This window comes from Rutidosis leptorrhynchoides, chromosome 11, assembly GCF_046630445.1.
Source record: "Rutidosis leptorrhynchoides isolate AG116_Rl617_1_P2 chromosome 11, CSIRO_AGI_Rlap_v1, whole genome shotgun sequence".
In the NCBI taxonomy this organism is placed as follows: domain Eukaryota; kingdom Viridiplantae; phylum Streptophyta; class Magnoliopsida; order Asterales; family Asteraceae; genus Rutidosis; species Rutidosis leptorrhynchoides.
In genome coordinates, this window is record NC_092343.1 from 236,236,974 (window position 1) to 236,264,149 (window position 27,176).

Genomic DNA, 27,176 nt, shown 5'->3' on the forward strand with positions numbered 1-27,176 from the left:
TGGGTTTTCCAAACGACTAATATGGTCTGCTGCGACGTTCTCTGCTCATTTCTTATCTTTAATCTCAATATCGAATTCCTGAAGGAGTAAGTTCCATCGTAGGAGTCTTGGTTTTGCGTCTTGCTTAGTGAATAGATATTTGAGGGCTGAATGATTTCTATAGACCGTAGTTTTGGACAGGATGAGATAGGAACGGAATTTGTCGAAGGCGAATACTACAGCTAGCATCTCCTTTTCCGTGGTAGTGTAATTCTTTTGAGCTCCGGTTAAGGTTTTGCTTGCGTAATAGATTGGATGAAAGTGCTTATCTGTCCGCTGTCCAAGCATGGATCCAACTGCGAAGTCACTCACATCACACATGATTTCAAACGGTAGACTCCAATCTAGAGCTATCATGATGGGCGCATGTGTTAGTTGTTCCTTCAGATAGTTGAATGCTTTTCGACATTCTTCATCGAGGACAAACAAAACTTCCTTTCCTAGGAGATGAGTGAGAGGTCGTGTGACCTTTGAAAAATCCTTAATGAAGCGTCGATAAAAACCGGCGTGTCCAAGGAAACTCCTAACCGCTCTTACTATGGTAGGTTCTGGAAGTTTAATAATGGTCTCAATCTTAGCCTTATCAACTTTTATGCCTGCTTTTGAAATCATATGTCCTAAAACTATCCCTTCTTTAACCATGAAGTGACATTTTTCCCAATTCAGAACTAAATTTGACTCTTCACACTGGATGAACATCTTGTCAAGGTTTGAAAGGCACGAATCAAAAGTACTACCGAAGACTGAGAAGTCGTCCATGAAGACTTCCATACAACATTCAATCATGTCATGGAATATTGCTACCATGCATCGCTGGAATGTAGCTGGTGCATTGCATAGCCTAAAGGGCATGCATCGATAAGCAAATGTTCCATAAGGACAGGTAAAGGTTGTCTTTTCTTGGTCCTTTGGATCGAGGGGAATTTGAAAGTAGCCGAAAAAACCGTCAAGGAAACAATAGTATTCATTTCCTGATAGATGCTCCAACATTTGATCAATGAAAGGTAATGGAAAATGATCCTTTTAGGTTGCATAGTTTAATTTATGATAATCTATGCAAACCCTCCAACCAGTGACTTCACGAGTTGGAATAAGCTCATTATTCTCATTTTGAATTACAGTTGTCCCTCCCTTTTTGGGTACCACTTGAACAGGACTAACCCATGGCGATTCAAAGATGGGATAGATCAGACCGGCGTCCAGAAGTTTGATTACTTCTTTCTTGACGACTTCTTGAATCATAGGGTTGACCCTTCTTTGCCTCTGAACTGAAGGTTTGAAATCATGTTCCATGAAAATCTTGTGGGTGCAATAGTTGGGGCTGATCCCTTTTATGTCGGAGATCTTCCAAGCAATTGCCTTCTTATGTGATTTCAAAACTTGAATCAATTTAACCTTCTCTTATGGCGTGAGGTCTTTCGAGATGATTACAAGGAGTTGCGATTCTCCTTCTAAGAATGCATACTCCAGATTGTCGGGTAACTTCTTTAGTTCCAATTCCGGAGGTTCCTCGATAGATAGCTTCATCCTAGCTATCTCCTTTCGGTCTAACGAGTCATACTTCTCCTGGAATTCCGATTCTTCAGTAGCGGTCACTGATGCTATCTGTTCTTCGTTTATGGAAATTGTCCTTTTTAATGCTTCCTCTTCAGAATCGTCTTCTTTAGTTTTAAAGGTAGGTTCGGAAAACTCCTCACAGTCCTCTTTTGACAGGGGATCCTGATATACCAAAATGAAATATGTTTCTTCATTCGGTCTTCTTCTTAATAGAGGTTAAGGAATGCCTTGTCCTAGCGATGCTATTTGAATAGTCTTGCTAAGAAAATTACTTACAGAGAGGGGAGATTTGTGTTGACTAAGATTTATGGCTGAATGGTTGTCGAGATTTCCTTCAGGAGGTGTAAAAAACAGATCCTTAGAAATTTGATCCTGACTACATATAGCCATCGTTTCTTCCAGGTATTCGTTGATGAGTTCTTGGAAAGAATCAGAGAGATTCACATCTTCTTCTCTAGGATGGTTCATGAGACGATCAACATTGAATGTGATCTCTTTTTCCTCCAACCCTTAATTTCAATGATTTCTCGTGCACATCAATTACGGCCTTGGCAGTATTCAGGAATAGTCTGCGAAGAATGAGTGGGACCTTCGTGTCTTCCTCAATATCCATAATGACGAAAGCAAGGGGAAATGCGAACTTATCCACTTTAACTAGGACATCTTCAGCTATTCCCCGAGGAATCTTAACTGATCTGTCCGTGAGTTGGATAGTCATTCTGGTAGGCCTTAAGTCATTTAATCCTAGCTTTTTGAATAACGAATAGGGCATTAGGTTTACACTGGCTCCTAAGTCTGCTAATGCATTGCTAATTTGGACATCTTGCAGGTAGCAAGGTACCGTAAATCTTCCTGTATCTCCTAACTTAGGGGGAATTCCATGTTGTAACACTAACGAGCATTCTTCACTTAAGGGCAAGCTAACTATCTCTCTTAATCTCTCTTTGTTTGAAAGTAGTTCTTTGAAAAATTTAGCGCAGTTTGGCATTTCTACTAAAGCATCTACTAGTTATACATTCAATTGTAAATTCTTAATAATATCCCAATACTTAGCGAATTACGCTTCTTGTTTCTCCTTCCTAAGCCTACCTAAGAAAGGTATGCGGGCGCACGGAATAATTTCCGGGGCCTTAGGAGAGATAGGTTCCGGTGGATTGACAACTGGGTCAATTGGCACAGGTTCCTTATCGGAAAAATCTTGTATGGATATATTGACAGTTGTTTCCTTCCATCCTCTAGTAATTACTAGGGCATCAAACTCACTGCACTCTATATGAACTTTAGTGGTTAAATGTTTAAGCGTGAGCTAAAAATTGGTGATTAATTCTTCATAAGTCTTTATCAAAGTGTCGAACTTATTCTGACATTCTATGACTTGAAGGTTTATCATGTATTGCTTTTTCATAAAATCAACTAAAATTTCCTTTAAGTGGAGAGTAGGTTTGTGCAACGGGAAGATTATATTATGATCCGAGCTATATTGCTGTTTGTATGCCCATCTAGGGTAAGTATACCTTAGATTGGTTCTAGTAGCATCGGAGTTTCTAGGAATTGGTAAACATTGAAGAGTGAGGGTGAGATCTTATAACCTGGTTTCCAGCATTTTTACCGTATGAGCGAAGACATCATCCTTCTCAGCAGCTTCATTGCTCCAATCTTCCTGCCGTGCAGCTATTGTGTCCAAGAGATTCCATGATTCGTCTGCTATTCGGGACATGAAAGTGCCTTGCTAGGCCATGTCTAGGAGAGACTTATCATCCTTCATGAGACCATTGTAAAGCGTACAGATTATGTCTGCCCGACTTGACGAATGATTCGGACATCTTTTAAGCAACATCTTTATTCTATTCCTTGCTAGACACAATGACTCGTTTTCTTTTTGATAAAAGTGTGTGATGTCATTTCTTAAACTGGTTTGCAGGGAGGGTGGATAAAATTTGTTTAAAAATTTAGTGGCTAAATCCTCCTATGAATGGATTGAATTCGGGTTAAGTTCATCAAACCATGCTAAAGCGTGTGTAGAAAGTGAATATTGAAAAAGATGAAGTTTCAAAATGTTTTTCTCGTTTTTTTCCTTCTTAAAAGAGTCAACCAGACTAATAAATTTGTTTAAATGAATGTTTGGATCGTCAGTCGGTAATCCTTGAAATTTACAGATCATACTGACTAGTTTAATCATGTGTGAACTGATTTCAGGAATTCCTTCGGTTCCTAAGGTGATTGGTCCTCCTCTGTCCTCTAAGCATGACTTATTCATAGAAGCAAGGGTATCTTGTTGTTCTATTTTTAGATTCTCTGTTTAAAAAGACTTAAAAGTAACTTTTAGAAAATACTAATTTACTAAAATGATCGATAATTTAATAAAAACAATTATTCTTGAAATTCGGTAGCTAACCAAATCGGATATCTTAACTGATAGGATTTCTTACAGATTACTTGTATCGAGGTGTCCAGGTCGACTACAGAGAGGCATGATCCTTTTGGTTCCAATAAAATTGGAGACTGTTCGGAAAATTCAACAACCAAGTCCGTGTATAATTGTCTTTCTTAGACACCACCAAAAAACACTTTTGTCTGTTTAAAATCTTTCTTAATCAAAATATACCTTTCCCCGGCAGTGTCGCCAAGAAAAGCACTGATATGCTACTAAAGGACGATTTTTATTTGTGCGGTGTCGTTAGGTCGCAGGACGTCCGGTTCGGTAGCACACAGTGACTTTGTTTATTTATATTGTGCGGGGCCTAAATTTACTTTTACTTTCTAAGGTGTAGAAGGTGTAAGTTAACCTTTTTTATGGATTAACGAATTGAAGATAAAGTGGATAATTGTCTTTTAGTTAAATTACCTAGATAAAAGATAGTAGTTGGTTTTAGTTAAAAGTCCTAAGTGTATAAAAGTAAATAAGTGGAAGGATATCCGGAGTATGCAGATCAGGGAAATGTTGACCAAGATATCAGTATTGGGTTAGGGAAAGGTAATTATGCTTATGTTAAGACTATGCTTGGAATGATGTAGATCTGGTTGGATGAGCCAATTACACAGACCTACTTGTCTCTGAACTCTCGAAGTTATCTTTGAGCAGTGAGAAGTATGTCACTTGGACGTATAATTGAAAGGTAGCTATACCTCGGAGGTTTTCCTCAGTAAAGTACTAGGTTTATTAGTGAGTTAAGCTCTAATCCTAACCCTCGTTATCAGTTTATTTAATTGAATAACAGCGTGTCGTGTTGATTGAACACTGATCACAAACGGAAGGAATCCGTCGGTTTAAGTTGGCAAAACCTTAAATGAAAACTAACAACCATTCCATCATACTAATGAGATCATATCAATTCAAATAATATGTAGCGACCCGACAAATCGACGTTTAACGGCGCTACTTAGGTCCCATTACATGGTCATAAGTCTTTAAAACAGACGTTTGACCCAAAAGATGTCGCATTCATTTCATATGTAAAGATTGTTTCAAAATTTACAAGAATAGTTCAACCACAAGTTATGTTACAACGTTAAGTACAAATGAAACATATGCGACACCACGATTTAAAATAGCCAAAAGACGCTCCATGTATGCATATATACTCGACATCCAATGCAAGTATCAAAAATAACGAGCGGAAGCATGTATCACCTAATGTTCAAGGACCTAAGAAAAACATAGAAATATATCAACGAAAACGTTGGTGAAATCATAGGTTTAAGTAATCGAGTGAATAAATAAGTAAGTCGAACCACAAGATTTGCAACATTGAAAAATAGTAATACATTCCAAAAGTTAATATTCACGAGCACCCAATTATCAAGGCTTAACCTTTCCTTCCATAGAACCCCATCACAATAGTGCTAGAGCATACACTGCTTCCCGAAAATACATTTCATCCGATGTAACGGTAGCGAACCGTTCGAATGAGGGTTTGTCAAACCCATATGGCCATATAACATAAGTTCTCGCTTACACCCGGCAAGTGTAACTAATGATAATCGAATTGAGGATTTTGTTCTAAACTCATATGTAGAATGTTTGTTTTCCTGTACTTGTGTTCAGTTAGTTAAAAAGAAACGTTTATGTTTTCTCATCTCAAATGTAAGTTCAAAAGAGTAATAGTGGGACTATGATCTCACCTTGAGTTCACGAGTAAAAATACTTCAACAAGTAAACGTGTGCAAAGAACAATTGCTAGTCTTGACCTAAACAAATAGGTTTGTATCAATAACGGTAAACACGATTGGTCAAAAATGTTCAATTAGTCCTATGGCTCGTTACGACTCGATTATATAGCATGTGGATCAAATTTTCAAGTTTCATGCAAGATACAAGTATAGAAGCATGTTTGACCGATCGCATAAACGTTTGGTTAAGTTTGACAAAAAGTCAAACTTTGGTCGGGTCAAAGTCAACGAAAACGTTAACACGTTCGGGTCGGGTCCCAAACTATTTTTCTGAGGTTATTAATCATATATAAGCATGTTAGAACAAGTTACATGTGAATTGGAGGTCCATAGCATGGCAAACATTTTACGTGAAATGGACAAGAGAAACAGAACCTGGACCACGACAAATGCCGCGCCGCGGCCCCAGGTGTCACGCCGCGACAAACAACGAGGGCTGGTACTTGGTCTGCTGAATTTTTTCAAGTCCCAAATCAAAATTTAATTAAACACAACTTGCAAACCGTAAACATTTAGGACTCGTATCTTATATCGTTTGAAAGGTAATTTGACAAAGAACACAACTAAACACATTTCACCAACCGAAAACATCATTTTCAATAACCGAATTTCAAAAATTAAATGCTCAATTAATGCTCATCATAAATGTTCAAGTTCATCAATGCACGTTTTTGATTCGGGAATTAAATGCATCCATATAACATGCCGTTTCGTAGGTCATCAAGCATACAATATAACTAACTACTTACCAACAACAATTCATGGCATTAAATACATTAAATGTTCACATTTAAGTCCATTAAACCCTAACCAACATCATCAAAATCACTAATCAAGTTTATGGAGTTTTCTAAAGCAACCAACACATCAAATTGAAGCTAGTGATGTTAGGAACACATTTAATACATGCACTTATAACATTTAACAATATTCAAGCAATAAAATCACCCAATCAATCACACAAAAGTTCATGTTCATGCTAGTTGCTTAAAATAACAAGATCGAACATATAAATCACATATTCATGTTAGACTTGAGCCATAGACACTAATTAACAACTTTATAAGTTAAAAACATCAAGAACACAAAATCTAGTGATTTTAAAAATTACCCAAATGAGATGTAATCGGTATGGAATCGAAGAGGAAGTTGCAAGGATTCCAAATATGTAATTTGTTTAAATTGAAGCTTGCTAGATTGGATTTAGATGACAAATCTTTGGATTGGGGTTTGAGAGAATTTTGTGAAAGTATTTAGAAAAAGGGAAAAGAAAAAGATGAAATGAACGGATGAGGGTGGTTTGACCACTTTGACCTAGTCAAAGGTTTGGTCACTTGGCAAGTTTGGTCCCTCTAGTTTCATTCGGGTGCGTGAATTACCTAAAAGAGATAATTTAAAACGCGTATCAACGGGAGATGTTATAAATATATAACGGACTTTAAATTAGTTAAACGGAAAGTAAATGGAAAAAGGCGGGATGTTACATTACCTACTCCTTAAAAGAAATTTCATCCTGAAATTTAAGTAGGCGTAGTAGTCGTTGTTTCTTCCTCGAGATCTTGCGTTTCCTAATTCACGAATAGATGAGGGTATTTCTTTTGCATTTGATCTTGCCTTTCCCAAGTAAACTCGGGTCCTCTTTTGGCGTTCTAACAGACCTTGACAATCGGGATTCGGCTTTGTTTCAATGTCTTGACGGAGGAGTCCACAATTTAAACCGGTTCCTCCACAAAATGAAGTTTGTCATCAATAGTAAGCTCCTCGAGAGGGATGACGAGTTCGGGTTCGGCAAAACACTTCTTCAAGTTTGACACATGAAAGGTAGGGTGAACAGAGCTCAATTGAGGCGGAAGATCTAAACAATAAGCAACGGTTCTAACACGCTCCAAGATTTCGAAAGGACCAATATACAGCGGATTTAGCTTCCCGCGTTTCCCAAAACGGATTACACCTTTCCAAGGTGCGACTTTTAACATTACACGGTCACCGAATTGAAATTCGAGGTCGTTTCGTCTTTTGTCGGTATAGCACTTTTGACGACTACGGGCCGTCCTAAGCCTATCTCGGATTTGAACGATTTTCTCGGTTGTTTCATGAATGAGTTCGGGTCCGGTGATTTGTGCGTCGCCAACCTCCGCCCAACAAAGAGGAGAACGACATTTTCGGCCATATAACGCTTCAAAAGGTGCGGCTTTAATACTCGCGTGATAACTATTATTGTAAGAGAATTCGGTGAGAGGTAAGTGCTTGTCCCAAGCTTTTCCACACGCAAGCTCGTAACATGTCTTCCAAGGTTTGGATTATGCGTTCGCTTTGTCCGTCGGTTTGTGGATGATATGCAGTGCTCATGTCCAAACGCGTTCCCAACGCTTCTTGTAATGTACGCCAAAATCTAGAAACAAAATGGCCATCTCGGTCGGAGATAATCGATAAAGGTACACCGTGTCGGGCTACGATCTCCTTAATGTAAAGTTGTGCAAGTTTCTCCATTTTGTCGGTTTCTTTCATAGCGAGAAAGTGTGCGGATTTAGTGAGACGGTCAACAATATCACAAATAGTATCATAAGCGCCCACCGTCTTTGGTAGCTTGGTGATAAAATCCATTGTTATCCTTTCCCCTTCTTTAACAACCCGTCCTAATCCTCCTGGACGAAGTCGTTAACATTTGGTCCCATTGCGATGATCGACTCCAAGTAATGTCCTTAGTATGAGCTAATGCACAGCGGAAGACTTAAGTCGTACCTGAGAATAACATGCTTTACAAGGTCAACATAAAGTTGGTGAGATATATAGGTTTATCATCGATATAATAATAGACCACAAGATTTCATAGTTATAAACGTTTTAGCAAAGATATTCTATACGTTGTTGAGCGCCCAGTAACTATACTTAACAGATGTTTTCCGTGCATATTCCCTTTTCAAAGTTATCGCTACACCGTACCAAATGTAGTAAAACGAAGTACTAAACACCCGTTCTTCTAGTTTAGTAGTGACTAGAACAACATCTGGGTGGGGGTGTCAAACCCGATAGATCTATCAATAGGATTCGCGCTTACATGTTAACCACATGTAACTAATAGTTACCAGACTATTAGGGATATATACAAAGGTACAACTCAACATAGAATATATATTTAAGTACTTGTGTCTATTTCGAAAAACAAAAGATGCATGTATTCTCATCCCAAAATATTTAGAGTTTAAAAAGGGACTATATACTCACGGTTGTAATAGTATATTTATAATAAGTTTTCAACTTATTAAAAATATGGTCGCCGTCCTTGGATTCACGAACCTATAACAATAATAATGTTTCAGAAAATAATACCACATATGATTAAAATAACAAATCAAGTTTATAGAATACTTATATAATAATTTTTATCATTTTTATGTTAGTAGTCTTAATATTGTCCAAAAGTCCGATGTTAGTGGTCCATAATTAGTTACTTAATAAAATAAATAAAGACCACATCGTATTCATATTGATCGGAATTAATCTTGACCCATGGTACCGTGTTGTCAAATGACGTATTGCGTACATAAAGTACCGGTGTTGTCAAATGACGTGTTGCGTACGTTCATGAGGTCTTATGATTAATCTTCTCGTGTTGTTTACGGGTGGTCCTGAAATATATAAAACTAAATCATGAGTAAATATATATGAAATATCATATTAATTAGGAAAGATATGATTTATTTAATTTTTCTCCAATTATTTTCGTTGTTAAACAAGCTTTGGACACCCGATCTTATTTTAGTCGTAGTTTCTTCGTTACAACTCCGTTTTTGTTGATTCAACTTGCCATCTCCTTGGATCGAATCAAAATTTAAGAATATGAACTGTAAATACCATGGTTTATATTCGAAATCACTGGTTATAGGTCATACTTAGGTGAAACTTATTAAAGTGATCATTTTCCATCATAAAAACAACATCTAATGATCATTTTTACAAAAAATACTTATACTTTGAATTAAACCATGAAATTTTTATGTGTTAACATATTCATAAGAAATATCATTTTTCCAGAACATGAACTTCTAATTCAAAGTTCAAGATGGTTTTTAATTATCCAACCCAAAACAGCCCCCGGTTACACTCCGACGCCGTAGATTCAGTTTTAAGGCGTTCTTTGTAAAAACAAGTTGTATCTTGTTAAGTTAGCATATCATTATGATATATTACAGGTCTTGAAGTGTTTTAAAATTAAGTTAGAAAGATCTATTTAGTTTGCGAACAAGTTTGAAATCATTCAAACTATGTTCTTGTTATTAAAATTTTATATCACAAAATAAGATAGCTATATAAATATGAATCGAATAAGGTTATGAATAAAGTTACTACCTCAAGTTACTTGGACAAAGCTACTGGAAAAGATGAGAAAAATCTTGGAATCAAAAGAGTGGTGGAGTTGGATTGAAAGGTTGGAAGTAAATTTGTGTTCTTGGAAGGATTATTGAAGTGTTATTGTAAGGAATTTGTTATGATAATTAAGGCTTGTTTTTGAAGCTAGATCTTCATGGTTATTTGCTGAGATTGTGATGAACACTTAAGGTTCCTAAGAGTGTGTTTTTGGTTAGAGAAATGATGTAGTAAAAATTAAAAATGGAAGAGGTATATAAAGACATGAAAAAGTGATTATGGGGGACATGGACAAAATTCTAGTTTGTTATTTTGTATAATTAGTCATACATACTTCCAATTTCTAATTACCTTATACCTAGGGCAGTAACATGGCTGATTTAGATGTTGATTTGATGTGTATATACTAATAGTAAATACGTATAGAAGTTGGGTATGATACGGGTACATATACCCTAAATATACTTGTAAAAATCTTGAGAAATTGGAACTAGAATTAAAATATAACTATCTTTTGTAAATATACTTATATTGTTTTATGTATAAAAGTCCTTTAAAAGTGATTAAATACATATCTATACGATATATGTATAAACATTATAGGTTATAAGTATTTATGTCAAAGAACGTTACGTATAGTTATCGTTTTGAAAACTTAAGTTAGTAGTTTCAAAGTATACTTATAACTCATTGTTATTAGTACTCAATGAGATGTTAAACCATCCTTAGATCATGTTAAATATATATATATATATATATATATATATATATATATATATATATATATATATATATATATATATATATATATATATATATATATATATATATATATATAAACGTATAATTATCGTATAAACACATAAATGTTCGTGAATCGTCAGGCTTGGTCAAAGGGTGACTAATTGTCCAAATATAGATTTCAAACCTTTCTAGACTTAACAATACATATTTTGCTTATCGTGTCGGAGACATATAAAGGTTAAGGTTTAAATTTGGTCGGAAATTTCCGGGTCGTTACAGTACCTACCCGTTAAAGAAATTTTGTCCCCGAAATTTGGTAGAGGTCGTTATGGATAACAACAGGAATGTTTTCATAACGAAAATGAAGTGATAATGGAGTTTTATCATCATTGAGTAATATTGATAAAACGATTCGATCATGTGAAGCGTACGAGTGAAGCTATTACAGAAGAGTGAAATGAATAATTTGGAATTGTTTTAACCGATGACGTGGTTATAATTGATTTCCGGATTTTGAGGGATTTAAAGAAAATCTTACGTAATAAGATTTGGTTCTTCGGCGATTAGGATCTTCTTTGATTTAATGCGGCAATCTGTTTCGATTTTTCTGTCGGATATTTTACTATAAATCTACCCCTTCGTTTCCTTATTTTCCATATCCCACATCTTCTACTCTTTCTCCTTAATTCTTACTTTTAGACATTCATCAATATGCTCCATCCCATTCTGATTCTTGATATACTCTTAATTTTCACATCCGTTATTCTTCTTTTTCATCTTCCACCAGAAGAATCTATTTACTTCTACTATACTCTTGGGTTTATAGTGTTTCTAGTCCTCCCGTGTCTTTATATCGCTATCTGCATCGATATATACGGTTTATAATTTCTGGGTGGTTGTTGGGTTTTTTTTTTTTTATCTTCCCTTATACTTTGATGTTCCTACTTCTGTCTTCTGTAATCATTGTCATCCAGAGTTAATACACTCTTCTATTTGCTGCGATTTATACTCCAATTTCTATTTTGGAGCTTTATTCTTTCGTTTCCTCTTCTTGCGATTAAGCATCTCTTGTAATGGTCCAGAATTCACACTTATGGATTTTGGAATGATCATTGTTGATGTTTTAAGAAAGAAATCGTAATGGCACGATCTTGATTTGTTAAATTACCAGATTATCTTGGAAAACACCAGATCATCAAGAAATATTTTCTTGATATTTTTAGAATTTAGATAAAATGTAAGAGCCGTGTAACATGGCATATAATGATGGTACTGTGAATCATTACATTCCATTAGAAACTTATCATGACTTACTGTAGTATAATGACGTTGATCAAGTGTCATTATATTATACTAACTCATGCCTCAGTTTCCAACACTACTTCAAAACATTCATATTTTAAACTCAAAGGTTTCGGAATTTAGAAACTAAAATAGTTTCTTTTATGATGTGATACAGATAACGCAAAAAAAATGAATGATTTCGGATATGAATAGTTATAAAAATATCTTTAGAAATATTGAGGATATTTATAATGAAAGATATGATGATATCTCAGAATATTTAAGATAATGATGATGATGAAGAATATTGTCCGCAAAGGTTTTAGGGTAAGGAGCATGGTACGTACTAAGGATTTCAGCAGGCACTGAATAATTTAAATTCTTTGAAGTCAAACTTATTCTTTGTGATTTGTCCACAGCTTACTTCATAGTTTCGCATAATTCGCTTTCCGGTACTAAATTTTCTATTGAGTGTTTCTAATACTCCATTATTTATCATCCACTTTTGGCCATTAAGACCATCTACAGCATGCTGCTTCGTCAGCATTCTCAAAGTTAACGGATCTGGGTCTTTGGTTATCAAACTTTCTGAGGAGTCGAGGTTAACTTGATGGAACTGTGACAAAATTGACTAATTTTGAAAGGGATTGCAAAGTTATTTTGGGAAATAATAACACTAAAGAAATTAACACTGCTGCGTGTTAAACGTTGACTCAGTCTCCAAGAGTTTTTGAGAGCATAACTATATGCAAGAATCTTTTCTTCCATAGATGAGATGCGGTTGATTCAACTTCTCGATTGAGATATTCCCAAGAATTATGAAAGGTTTGAACGCGGATTGAAATTGTTGAGGTTTAAGATGAAATCAAGTGGCAAACTTGAAGAATTATTTAGTTTCATATGTTATAATCAATATTTTAAATCATTTTAATCGTCCAATGGTCCAATAGTCCAATGATTTATATACAGTTATATATATAATATTCGAATTAATTAATACGTATCGTGACTCGTGTACCGGTCTCAGTATTGATCACAACTCAAACCATATATATATTTCGGAATCCACCTCAACCCTGTATAGCCAACTATAGAGTGTCTATGGTCGTTCCTAAATATATATATAGATGGGTCGATATGAGAAGTCGAAACCTTGTATACGTGTCCCGTTATTTAAAGTGCGTAAAATAAATAAATATATATCATGACCCATTATACAACGTGTTGTCTCAGCATTAATCCGACGTATTGTTGTACATGTGTCCCGACGGTATGTAAATTGCAGAAATTAAATGACAATAAATAAAATTGCGAGAATGTAAATTGCAATAAATTAAATGTTAATCAGTTAGCTGGGAACAGTTAGCCGTATCAGTTAGCGTGGAATCTTAACAATATTCTTCATAGTTAATTCGTGTGTTTCTAACCAATTTTTAATTTGCCCAATGTTTCTTCTTTATGCCACTTGTTGGATTCGAATAGGTAAGAATCCAAATATGAAATTTAAATGGAAATGTTTAATCTGGAGTGAACGGATACGTATATCGGTGGTTGTAAGTAGGATAGCAAATGACCGTTGAATCAGATTCGGAGAATGTACAATGTAACTTATTAATGTGAAATCTAAATATTCCTCGGGTTCTACCTACCCGTTAAAATATTTTCATCACTAATAGTTTGTACGAAAGAATTTCTAATTACAATCTTTATGAAAATATGCTTGCATTTATATTTTCTTCAGATGTAATCATGGATCAGACGAGTTAATAAAATATTAAACTCATTTGATTTATCGCTAATTCTGGATTACATAATCTCTAAAACTTTAGAAATTACATAATCACCATGTCGAATGAAGACAAATGAGGTAGAACGATACGTAACGCAAGATGATCGATGTAGAACGATATATAGAACGAAGATCATGCTCGAAGTTTCGATGAGGTTTTTGAGATATGTGTTGTTGATATCCAAGATACAGTTTGTGATGTTGAGATTTTTGGGAGTGATAAGGGTACTGTCGGCGTTGATGAGGGTGGTACAAATTATGCTGCTGGTGCTGCTGCTGGTGTTTGTAATCTTCGCACTGTATTTTCTAAAGCCACTACCCGAGCGCGAAGCTCGTTGACTTCTTCTATTATACCGGGATGATTGACGGTTGGAACGAGCGAATGAACAAGATTCGAAATATGGGATAGTATGTAATCATGACGAGATACTCTAGAAATGAGCGAGAAAATGGTGTTTCGAATAGGTTCGCCGGTAAGTGCTTCAGGTTCATCGTTAAGAGGACAATTTGGTGGATGGAATGGATCACCTTCTTCTTGTCTCCAGAGATTTAGTATATTACGAACCCATCCCCAATTCATCCAGAATAGATGATGGGAAATTGGTTGATCCATTCCGGTGACTCTGTTCTCGGAGCTCGAATGGAAATCCATATCGGCGAAGCTATCAGAGTCGGAGGAATTTGAGCTGAATGAAGAATCCATCTTGTATGGTCGGAGAAATGAATTTTTGGTTTGGAATAGATTATAGGAGTTGGGTTTGGTACTCTTCAATACATAATTTACATATGTATATATAACACCAAAATCCCGTGAATTACGGAGAATCTTTGAAATACGTCAGGCAATATCTATAGTAACAGATACGCTAGGATATGAATTTTGTCTATACACTATCGATGCACTAAATGCGGTAAAACGTGTCTAGACTTAAGAATGATAAGCAGGCAACTCCCTAAGGATGATAAGCAGATGTTTTCCGACTAGAAATGATAAGCAAAACTTTTGACATAAAGACACGGTCGAAGTCCAGACTCATTAATGTATCCTAACAACTACTAGTCAGACACACTAATGCAAGACCTGGTTCACTAGGACCAACGCTCTGATACCAACTTTAACAACAGTGGGGACGCATCCCACCCAGTGCCTTCTCGGCTAACCGCCTGGTGACCACTGAGCGTACCTCAGACACTGATTTTACAGCCATGCCTCTCGACAAAGCCAACCATAATTGGACCGCGAGGGGTAAGAGCCAATGCTTCGTCATAGGTAACACTGTGAGAACCCCCTCTACGACTAAGCTGGTTAAACAGCTTAAATCAGCTCTGATACCAACTTTAACAACCCGTCCTAATCCTCCTGGACGAAGTCGTTAACATTTGGTCCCATTGCGATGATCGACTCCAAGTAATGTCCTTAGTATGAGCTAATGCACAGCGGAAGACTTAATTCGTACCTGAGAATAACATGCTTTACAAGGTCAACATAAAGTTGGTGAGATATATAGGTTTATCATCGATATAATAATAGACCACAAGATTTCATAGTTATAAACGTTTTAGCAAAGATATTCTATACGTTGTTGAGCGCCCAGTAACTATACTTAACAGATGTTTTCCGTGCATATTCCCTTTTCAAAGTTATCGCTACACCGTACCAAATGTAGTAAAACGAAGTACTAAACACCCGTTCTTCTAGTTTAGTAGTGACTAGAACAACATCTGGGTGGGGGTGTCAAACCCGATAGATCTATCAATAGGATTCGCGCTTACATGTTAACCACATGTAACTAATAGTTACCAGACTATTAGGGATATATACAAAGGTACAACTCAACATAGAATATATATTTAAGTACTTGTGTCTATTTCGAAAAACAAAAGATGCATGTATTCTCATCCCAAAATATTTAGAGTTTAAAAAGGGACTATATACTCACGGTTGTAATAGTATATTTATAATAAGTTTTCAACTTATTAAAAATATGGTCGCCGTCCTTGGATTCACGAACCTATAACAATAATAATGTTTCAGAAAATAATACCACATATGATTAAAATAACAAATCAAGTTTATAGAATACTTATATAATAATTTTTATCATTTTTATGTTAGTAGTCTTAATATTGTCCAAAAGTCCGATGTTAGTGGTCCATAATTAGTTACTTAATAAAATAAATAAAGACCACATCGTATTCATATTGATCGGAATTAATCTTGACCCATGGTACCGTGTTGTCAAATGACGTATTGCGTACATAAAGTACCGGTGTTGTCAAATGACGTGTTGCGTACGTTCATGAGGTCTTATGATTAATCTTCTCGTGTTGTTTACGGGTGGTCCTGAAATATATAAAACTAAATCATGAGTAAATATATATGAAATATCATATTAATTAGGAAAGATATGATTTATTTAATTTTTCTCCAATTATTTTCGTTGTTAAACAAGCTTTGGACACCCGATCTTATTTTAGTCGTAGTTTCTTCGTTACAACTCCGTTTTTGTTGATTCAACTTGCCATCTCCTTGGATCGAATCAAAATTTAAGAATATGAACTGTAAATACCATGGTTTATATTCGAAATCACTGGTTATAGGTCATACTTAGGTGAAACTTATTAAAGTGATCATTTTCCATCATAAAAACAACATCTAATGATCATTTTTACAAAAATACTTATACTTTGAATTAAACCATGAAATTTTTATGTGTTAACATATTCATAAGAAATATCATTTTTCCAGAACATGAACTTCTAATTCAAAGTTCAAGATGGTTTTTAATTATCCAACCCAAAACAGCCCCCGGTTACACTCCGACGCCGTAGATTCAGTTTTAAGGCGTTCTTTGTAAAAACAAGTTGTATCTTGTTAAGTTAGCATATCATTATGATATATTACAGGTCTTGAAGTGTTTTAAAATTAAGTTAGAAAGATCTATTTAGTTTGCGAACAAGTTTGAAATCATTCAAACTATGTTCTTGTTATTAAAATTTTATATCACAAAATAAGATAGCTATATAAATATGAATCGAATAAGGTTATGAATAAAGTTACTACCTCAAGTTACTTGGACAAAGCTACTGGAAAAGATGAGAAAAATCTTGGAATCAAAAGAGTGGTGGAGTTGGATTGAAAGGTTGTAAGTAAATTTGTGTTCTTGGAAGGATTATTGAAGTGTTATTGTAAGGAATTTGTTATGATAATTAAGGCTTGTTTTTGAAGCTAGATCTTCATGGTTATTTGCTGAGATTGTGATGAACACTTAAGGTTCCTAAGAGTGTGTTTTTGGTTAGAGAAATGATGTAGTAAAAATTAAAAATGGAAGAGGTATATAAAGACATGAAAAAGTGATTATGGGGGACATGGACAAAATTCTAGTTTGTTATTTTGTATAATTAGTCATACATACTTCCAATTTCTAATTACCTTATACCTAGGGCAGTAACATGGCTGATTTAGATGTTGATTTGATGTGTATATACTAATAGTAAATACGTATAGAAGTTGGGTATGATACGGGTACATATACCCTAAATATACTTGTAAAAATCTTGAGAAATTGGAACTAGAATTAAAATATAACTATCTTTTGTAAATATACTTATATTGTTTTATGTATAAAAGTCCTTTAAAAGTGATTAAATACATATCTATACGATATATGTATAAACATTATAGGTTATAAGTATTTATGTCAAAGAACGTTACGTATAGTTATCGTTTTGAAAACTTAAGTTAGTAGTTGCAAAGTATACTTATAACTCATTGTTATTAGTACTCAATGAGATGTTAAACCATCCTTAGATCATGTTAAATATATATAAATACATATATATATATATATATATATATATATATATATATATATATATATATATATATATATATATATATATATATATATATAAACGTATAATTATCGTATAAACACATAAATGTTCGTGAATCGTCAGGCTTGGTCAAAGGGTGACTAATTGTCCAAATATAGATTTCAAACCTTTCTAGACTTAACAATACATATTTTTCTTATCGTGTCGGAGACATATAAAGGTTAAGGTTTAAATTTGGTCGGAAATTTCCGGGTCGTTACAGCTTCCATTGTGGGATTTCGGGTTGTTGAAGTAACCCGGACGGTCTTTGGTGTTCGGCTTTGACTTTGGAGCAGGTCAAACACTTGACAACGTAAGTAGCAACGTCCCTTTTAATGTTCGGCCACCAATATTGCTCTTTAAGGTCGTGGTACATCTTATTGGCACCGGGGTGAATTGAGTATTGTGACTTATGGGCTTCATCTAAAATAAGGCTTCGTAGGTCCCCATAACTAGGCACCCAAATTCTTCTGGCGAAATATCGGAGTCCGATCTCCTTAGTTTCGAATCGTGAGACGAGAACGTTCAAGTGTTCGTGAGAAATGTTTTCATCCTTGAGAGCCTCATCTTGGGCTACCCGAATTTGGCTATTGAGGTTGGTGTGGATAGTGATGTTTAAATCTTGGACACGAAGAGGCACCACTCTTTCCTTTCGACTTAAGGCATCGGCTACTACATTTGCCTTCCCGGGGTGGTAACGAAGCTCGCAATCGTAATCGTTTAAGGTTTCAATCCACCTTCGTTGTCTCATGTTTAGTTGCTTTTGATCGAAGATGTGTTGGAGACTTTTGTGATCGGTGAATATGGTACTCTTGGTTCCGTAAAGGTAATGTCTCCACATTTTAAGCGTAAAGACAACGGATCCGAGTTCGAGATCATGGGTCGTATAATTCCGTTCGTGAACTTTTAGTTGTCGCGAGGCATAAGCAATGACTTTCTCTCGTTGCATTAATACACACCCAAAACCATGTTTTGAGGCATCGCAATACACAACAAAATCATCATTGCCTTCGGGAAGTGACAAGATAGGAGCGGTGGTTAACTTTGTCTTCAAGATTTGAAATGCGGATTCTTGTTCGGTTGCCCAAATGAATTTTCTTCCCTTATGAGTTAACGCGGTTAGAGGACGAGCAATCAAGGAGAAATCTTTGATGAATCTATGATAGTATCCGGCGAGAACCAAGAATTGACGAATGTGAGTAGGAGTAGTAGGAGTCTCCCATTTACTAATGGCTTCGATTTTAGCGGGATCGAATTTAATACCTTGATCACTTACAACATGACCAAGAAATTGAACTTCCTTCAACCAAAATTCACACTTGGAGAATTTGGCATAGAGTCGTTCTTGTCTTAAAATTTCAAGCACAAGTCGGAGATGTTCCTCGTGTTCTTCTTCGCTCTTAGAATAGACCAAAATATCATCGATGAACACGATAACGAATTTGTCGAGGTACGGTTTGCACACGCGGTTCATAAGATCCATGAACACCACCGGTGCGTTAGTGAGACCAAAGGGAATTAAAAGAAATTCATAACTATCATAACGAGTCCGGAAAGCGGTTTTAGAGACATCTTCTTCCTTAACCCTTAGTTGATGATAACCCGAACGGAGATCGATTTTTGAATATACACGAGACCCTTGTAGTTGATCAAAGAGGTCATCGATGCGAGGAAGAGGATATCTATTCTTAACCGTCAATTTGTTTAGTTCACGATAACTGATGCACATTCGTAGGGATCCATGTTTCTTCTTAACGAATAAAATCGGAGCGCCCCATGGTGAATGGCTAGGTTGGATAAAACCACGGTCAAGTAGTTCTTGAATTTGACTTTGCAATTCTTGCATTTCGGATGGAGCGAGTCTATATGGTGCACGTGCTACGGGTGCGGCTCCCGGAATTAGATCAATTTGGAATTCAACCGGTCGATGAGGTGGAAGACCCGGCAATTCGTCGGGAAATACATCGAAAAAGTCACTAACAATCGGCACATCATCGACGTGCTTCTCATCGGACTCGACTTTCTTAACGTGAGCAAGGATCGCGAAACAACCCTTATGGTGTAGTTTTCTAACTTTAAGGCACGAAACGAGGTTGAGTCCGGTGCAACTCTTATCGCCATAAACGATCAAAGGTTCACCATTCTCAATAGGAATTCAGATTGCGTGAAGATCGCAAAGGATGTGAGATTTCATTTTGACCATCCAATTCATACCGATTATTACATCAAAACTTCCTAGTTCCATGGGTATCAAGTCAATTTCAAACTCATTACCCAAAATGTTTAACGTACACCCCCGGTAATATGTGTTGGCACTTAATAGGTTTCCGTTGGCCACTTCAATGACATAAGTAGTACCTAGGGGAAGTGGTGAAGTGCAAAGAGTATGAGCCAAAGTCTTGGATATAAAACATTTATCGGCACCCGAATCGAATAAGCAAGTAACATAAGAGTTGTTGAGAAGAAACGTACCCGTGACTAGTTCATTGTCATCTCGGGCTTCCTCGGTGGTAATGTTGAAGGCTCGGCCGCGTGGATTGGGGTTAGCTTTCTTCTTTGGGCATTCATTCTTATAATGACCCGTTTGGCCACATTCGTAACAAGTGACCGACCTTGGTGCGTTGGGCCCTTTTCGAGCGACGAGGGCGGCACTTTTACACTCATTGGCCTTATGACCATTTCCTTGGCACCGGTGGCAAATTACCTCGCCACATTTTCCAAAATGATGCTTGTGGTATTTGTTGCAAAAAGGTAAGTTTCCGGCATAACCCTTCTTGCCGTCATTAGTGAAAGGCTTTTTGGTGGAGGTATTGTTGTAGTTGCTTGATGGAGTGGCTTCTCATTTCCTTTTGTTGCCACCCGATTTGTCCTCGGCCTTAGGAGCCGGCACCACGATTTCATCCACCGTTTCTATCAATTGGCGGGCCATATTTAAGGCTTGTTGTAGGTTAGCGGGTTTGAATGACATCACTCCTTGTTTGATGCTCTTTGGAAGACCATCCATATAGAGTTCAACCCTTTGAGATTCGGGGTTCACGAGGTTTGGACACATCAAGAATAGTTCGGCGAATCGTTGATTATAGGCCTTGAGATCATTTCCGACCGCCTTTAAAGTTCTTAGCTCTTGTTCGAGCTTTCGGGTTTCTTCACGAGGAAAATATTCGACGATCATCTTTTCCCTTAAGTCGGCCCAAGAGAGAGTGTGAGCTTCATCGGTACCCACCGATTGCACACAGGTGTTCCACCATGTGAGAGCGACACAGGCGAAAGTGTGGGTGGAGTATTTGACCTTGTCTTGGTCCCGACAACTGATTATGCTAAAAACGGCTTCCGTTTGCTCAAACCATCGGGTGAGCACAACCGGTCCCCCGCTTCCATAAAAAGTGTGAGGTTTGCTCCCCATGAAAGCTTTGTAGGAGCACCCTTCGCTTGAGTTACCGGCCCCTTGATTGTTGTTGTTGTTGTTGTTGTTATTGTTGTTGGTGGAGTAACCGACCATGGCTGCCTCTACGACGGTGGCTACCATTCGTTGTAGAGCTTGTTCGGGTGTCTCACGGCGTGGTCCACGATGAGGAGCCATTGTTCCTTCAAAACACAAGAATATCGTTGATTAGTATTCTTAAAAATACTAACCGTGATATGGAATAAGGATGGAGAGAAAATTTTCTTTGACTCGCCTTAAATTCTTTATGTCATAATGTTGGAACATTCATATGAGTCACCGACCGTAATATAATCCCGGCAATTATATTACCCTAATTCATATGTGCATTCGACATTATTTCATATAGTCAAGGTGGCGTGTCAATCAAATTAAACAACGTGAGATTAAGATAGAATAGGAATAGATATGAGTAGGAGAGTTCGAGTATAAATGCACAAGTAGTCAAGTAATTCCTACTTCAAGTCTATATGCCGGTTGTAGTCTAGACTCACTAATGTACCCTACGACTCGGGGTCGACACTAATGAACTCTAAATCCCTACAACCAATGCTCTGATACCATCTGTGGCGACCCGACAAATCGACGTTTGACGGCGCCGTCTACTTAGGTCCCATTACATGGTAATAAGTCTTTAAAACAGATGTTTGACCCAAAAGATGTTGCATTCATTTCATATGTAAAGATTGTTTCAAAGTTTACAAGAATAGTTCAACCACAAGTTATGTTACAACGTTAAGTACAAATGAAACATATGCGACACGATTTAAAATAGCCAAAAGACGCTCCATGTATGCATATATACTCGACATCCAATGCAAGTATCAAAAATAATGAGCGGAAGCATGTATCACCTAATGTTCAAGGACCTGAGAAAAACATAGAAATCTGTCAACGAAAACGTTGGTGAAATCATAGGTTTAAGTAATCGAGTGAATAAATAAGTAAGTCGAACCACAAGATTTGCAACATTGAAAAATAATAATACATTCCAAAAGTTAATATTCACGAGCACCCATTTATCAAGGCTTAACGTTTCCTTCCATAGAACCCCATCACAATAGTACTTGAACATACACTGTTTCCCGAAAATACATTTCATCCGATGTAATGGTAGCGAACCGTTCGAATGAGGGTTTGTCAAACACATATGGCCATATAACATAAGTTGTCACTTACACTTGGCAAGTGTAACTAATGATAATCGAATTGAGGATTTTGTTCTAAACTCGTATGTAGAATGTATGCTTTCCTGTTCTTGTGTTCACTTAGTTAAAAAGAAACGTTATGTTTTTTCATCCCAAATGTAAGTTCAAAAGAGTAAAAGTAGGACTATGATCTCACGTTGAGTGCACGAGTAAAAATACTTCGACAAGTAAACGTGTACAAAGAACAATTGCTAGTCTTGACCTAAACAAATAGGTTTGTATCAATAACGGTAAACACGATTAGCCAAAAATGTTCAATTAGTCCTATTGCTTGTTACGACTCGATTATATAGCATTTGGATCAAATTGTCAAGTTTCATGCAAGATACAAGTATAGAAGCATGTTGGAACGATCGCATAAACGTTTGGTTAAGTTTGACAAAAAGTCAAACTTTGATCGGGTCAAAGTCAACGAAAAAGTCAACACGTTCGGGTCGGGTCCCGAACTATTTTTCTGAGGTTATTAATCATATATAAGCATGTTAGAACAAGTTACATGTGAATTAGAGGTCCATAGCATGGAAAACATTTTACGTGAAATGGACAAGAGAAACAAAACCTGGACCACGGCAAATGCCGCGCCGCGGCCCCAGGTGTCGCGCCGCGACAAACAACGAGGGCTGGTACCTGGTCTGCTGAATTTGTTCAAGTCCCAAATCAAAATTCAATTAAACACAACTTGCAAACCGTAAACACTTGGGACTCGTATCTTATATCGTTTGAAAGGTAATTTGACAAAGAACACAACTAAACACATTGCACCAACCGAAAAAATCATTTGCAATAACCGACTTTCTAAAATTAAATGCTCAATTAATGCTCATCATAAATGTTCAAGTTCATCAATGCACGTTTTTGATTCGAGAATTAAATGCATCCATATAACATGCCGTTTCGTAGGTCATCAAGCATACAATACAACTAACTACTTACCAACAACAATTCATGGCATTCAATACATTAAATGTTCACATTTAAGTCCATTAAACCCTAACCAACATCATCAAAATCACTAATCAAGTTTATGGAGTTTTCTAAAGCAACCAACACATCAAATTGAAGCTAGTGATGTTAGGAACACATTTAATACATGCACTTATAACATTTAACAACATTCAAGCAACAAAATCACCAAATCAATCACGCCAAATTTCATGTTCATGCTAGTTGCTTAAAATAACAAGATCGAACATATAAATCACATATTCATGTTAAACTTGAGCCATAGACACTAATTAACAACTTTATAAGTTAAAAACATCAAGAACACAAAATCTAGTGATTTTAAAAAGTTACCCAAATGAGATGTAATCGGTATGGAATCGAAGAGGAAGTTGCAAGGATTCCAAATATGTAATTTGTTTGAATTGAAGCTTGCTAGATTGGATTTAGATGACAAATATTTGGATTGGGGTTTGAGAGAATTTTGTGAAAGTATTTAGAAAAAGGGAAAAGAAAAAGAAAAAGATGAAATGAATGGATGAGGGTGGTTTGACCACTTTGACCTAGTCAAAGTTTTGGTCACTTGGCAAGTTTGGTCCCTCTAGTTTCATTCGGGTGCGTGAATTACCTAAACGAGATAATTTGAAACGCGTATCAACGGGAGATGTTATATATATAATGGACTTTAAATTAGTTAAACGGAAAGTAAATGGAAAAAGGCGGGATGTTACATATTATACAACATTACAGTTGATATACTGATAGTAAAGCAGATAGAAACCTAATGAATACCTAAATAGTTGATATGACAAATTCCTAAGGCAACAATCAAACAAGAACATGCAATAGGCTTGGGTCACACAGTGAAGGCACTAACTAGATCTTAACAGCTCCTAAGAAGTCTCTTTGAAACAGTCAATCCCCATACTAGGTCATTCATGTCTCAATTCCTAAGTTCCGTGTCCTAAACGCGCATTAAATGCCTCTCGGGAACTCCGGCCATACCGAGTTCATAGAATCTTCAGATACAGTATAACCAGGGGTCTTAATCCTATGAAGTAGCTAATTTCATATAGGTGGACAAGTCCTGATCACAACCTAGGTTGGTCAAACCTTAAGATGCTAGCATACAAATCTATCAAACTTCCTAGTTCAGTATTATAAAAGTAATCGTACTAAATTAACATAATTACGCTAACCCAAACTTCTATCATAGTAACATACAGATTAATTAAGGTATCATAGTAATATCGGAACGCATTATTAAACATAAAAAGTAAGAACACATGTTTAATACAAAAGACAAGCGTTTCGGATAAAAACCTGAAAAGGCCGAAGAAATCTGTCCGAGATCGCAGGGACTCGCCAGGATATCCTCCGGAAAATAAAAGCTAAGCTAACTACTACTAAAAACTATCTAAAAGCTTGAAAATATGAAATGAATTACAAATTGAGTGTGTGTTGAAATGGATGGAGAAAGCCCTTTTAATAGACTTGATTTTTGCCTGCAAACGGCTGGCAGGCCGTTTGGCAAGCCGTTTAGCAGGCCGTTTGCAGGGACCCGTTTGCCAGGTTTGCCCGTTTAAGGTGCCCGTTTGCTCTGACCATTTGACAGGCCATTTGCCATACTGGCAAGCCGTTTGGCAGCCCGTTTGGCAAGCCGTTTGGCTTGCTGGATCGTAACTTGATTTCTTGTCTTTCACTGTTTTCGCTCTAGAATCTTCGTTTTAGCTCCGTTTTACTTGATTCTTTTTGCATCGCCTTCGTAATTACTTAATCTACAAAATCAACCGAAAAAGCAATAATTTTACCGACAAATTTTAAATCTTTATTGTTTTAGGGCTTAATATTGGGGATAAAAATGTGACTTTTGGCCGATATCAAGGCAGTTTAAGCAAGAATGTGAATCAATTGGCAATAGAAATACATCACACAACACGAAAAAAATTTGCCCTATAGCGTGTAACAAAAGTATGTTTGCAGCAACTTTTGTACGCAATATGCGTTCTTTTACAACAATATTGCGCAGACTAATCCAAAAGGATCATGCAGATGATCCATTCTGTGCGAAAAACTCGATTGAGAATGAAAAAGAAGTTAATATGGTCCTCCACCGTATGGAAAATAGCTAAGCGATGATAGCAAACTTCAGCATTTTATTACACCATCTACATGATTTGGTGTGTCACCAGAAATACCATCACAATATTAGAAGTACTTGTAAGAATGTTGTGTTAAGAGCACGTTTATTGTATAAAATTTCCTTTCATATTGATATAAAGATGTTGTGCTAAGAGTATGTTTCTGGTGTAACCTTTTTAAATAATAAAGGAAATCTTTAGCAGAGCACCATTGTGTGATTCTCTTATGATAACTTTACGTATAAAGGCACAGTAATAATTAATAGCGTTGTAAAAGCCCGCTATGTTTAAACGAATAGATATAATTAAGTATTTGCGAAATGATGGGAACTTATATATATATATATATATATATATATATATATATATATATATATATATATATATATATATATATATATTAAATTCATAAGTTGTGAATTTGCCCAACTTAGATGCTTCGCAATAACACATTTGGCGTATTATAAATGCAGTAATTTACCCAAGGATCGTTTCGGCGGACTTGGAAGATTCGTAAGGTATATTGATTATACAATTAAAAGATTGTTTCACGAAAGTAAATATTTATTATGTGCACAATAATAAATGATTGAAATTGCAAAAGACAAGTCTGGCAATTAAGAATATAAATTGGAACAAAGCGCTATACAAATAAAACAGTTGCAACTGAGATTTACAAAAGTGAAGTTTTATTGAATAATACGCAAAAGAAATGCGTCAAAATGTTTGCACAAAGTTACAAGAATAAATGCATACATACGCGCAGCTAATAACAAAAAGAAAAAAAATGCAAAAAATTTACAACTTCAATTTCATGATGTCTTCTGCGGTTATGTCTTCTCTGCTGCTGATTACCAATAGCGCAGGAATGTCAATCTTTTCAATTTCTGCTGCGCATTACTTATATGCTTCACTAGCATCTTCAAGTGGGCATATTTCGTTTAACACCGAGTCAGGCAATGGCGTAGTAAGATTGGTAACCTTCATCAGAAGTTCTAGAAACTCACATCGCGAAACAATATCTGAGGCCGGTAAATAGTTGCAAATTTTTTTGGTAACAGGCACCGAATCCATAATTGTTTGGCTTTATTCAGGCAAATATCTGACTAGCTTATTGAATTGTTCATCTGCGCGCTCAGTCGCTTTGGTTGGCTGGGGAATTGAGGCAGAAAGTTGAGTGTTGGCTTCTTGCTTTTATTTTAAAGTAGTTTGAGTCTTTTCAAGATCTCAAGTTAGCTGCAGCTTATCTTGCTCAAGTTGGTGAATTTTTGATCGCAAGATTTCATTTGACGCCTTTTCAGCGCCAAGAGCTGCTGTAATAGCTTCCAGGCGTCTAACGAAATCAACTAACGAATAGACGGAATTAAATCAGTTTTGTATGCTTGCGTTTTTCGCAGCAAGGTTGTTGAGTTTTCGATACTTGTTATGAACATCTTGTGGTATAACATCTTGTAAGCATTTAAGTTGATCTTCAGCCGCATCATCACTAACATTCAGACTCGCCATAAAATTATCAATATGAATTGATTTGATAGGATTATACGATGATGAGAAAATGTTTTGAAATTAACGATCGCTAAACTCCTCAAAAGGAAGTTCATGACTAATGAATGGTT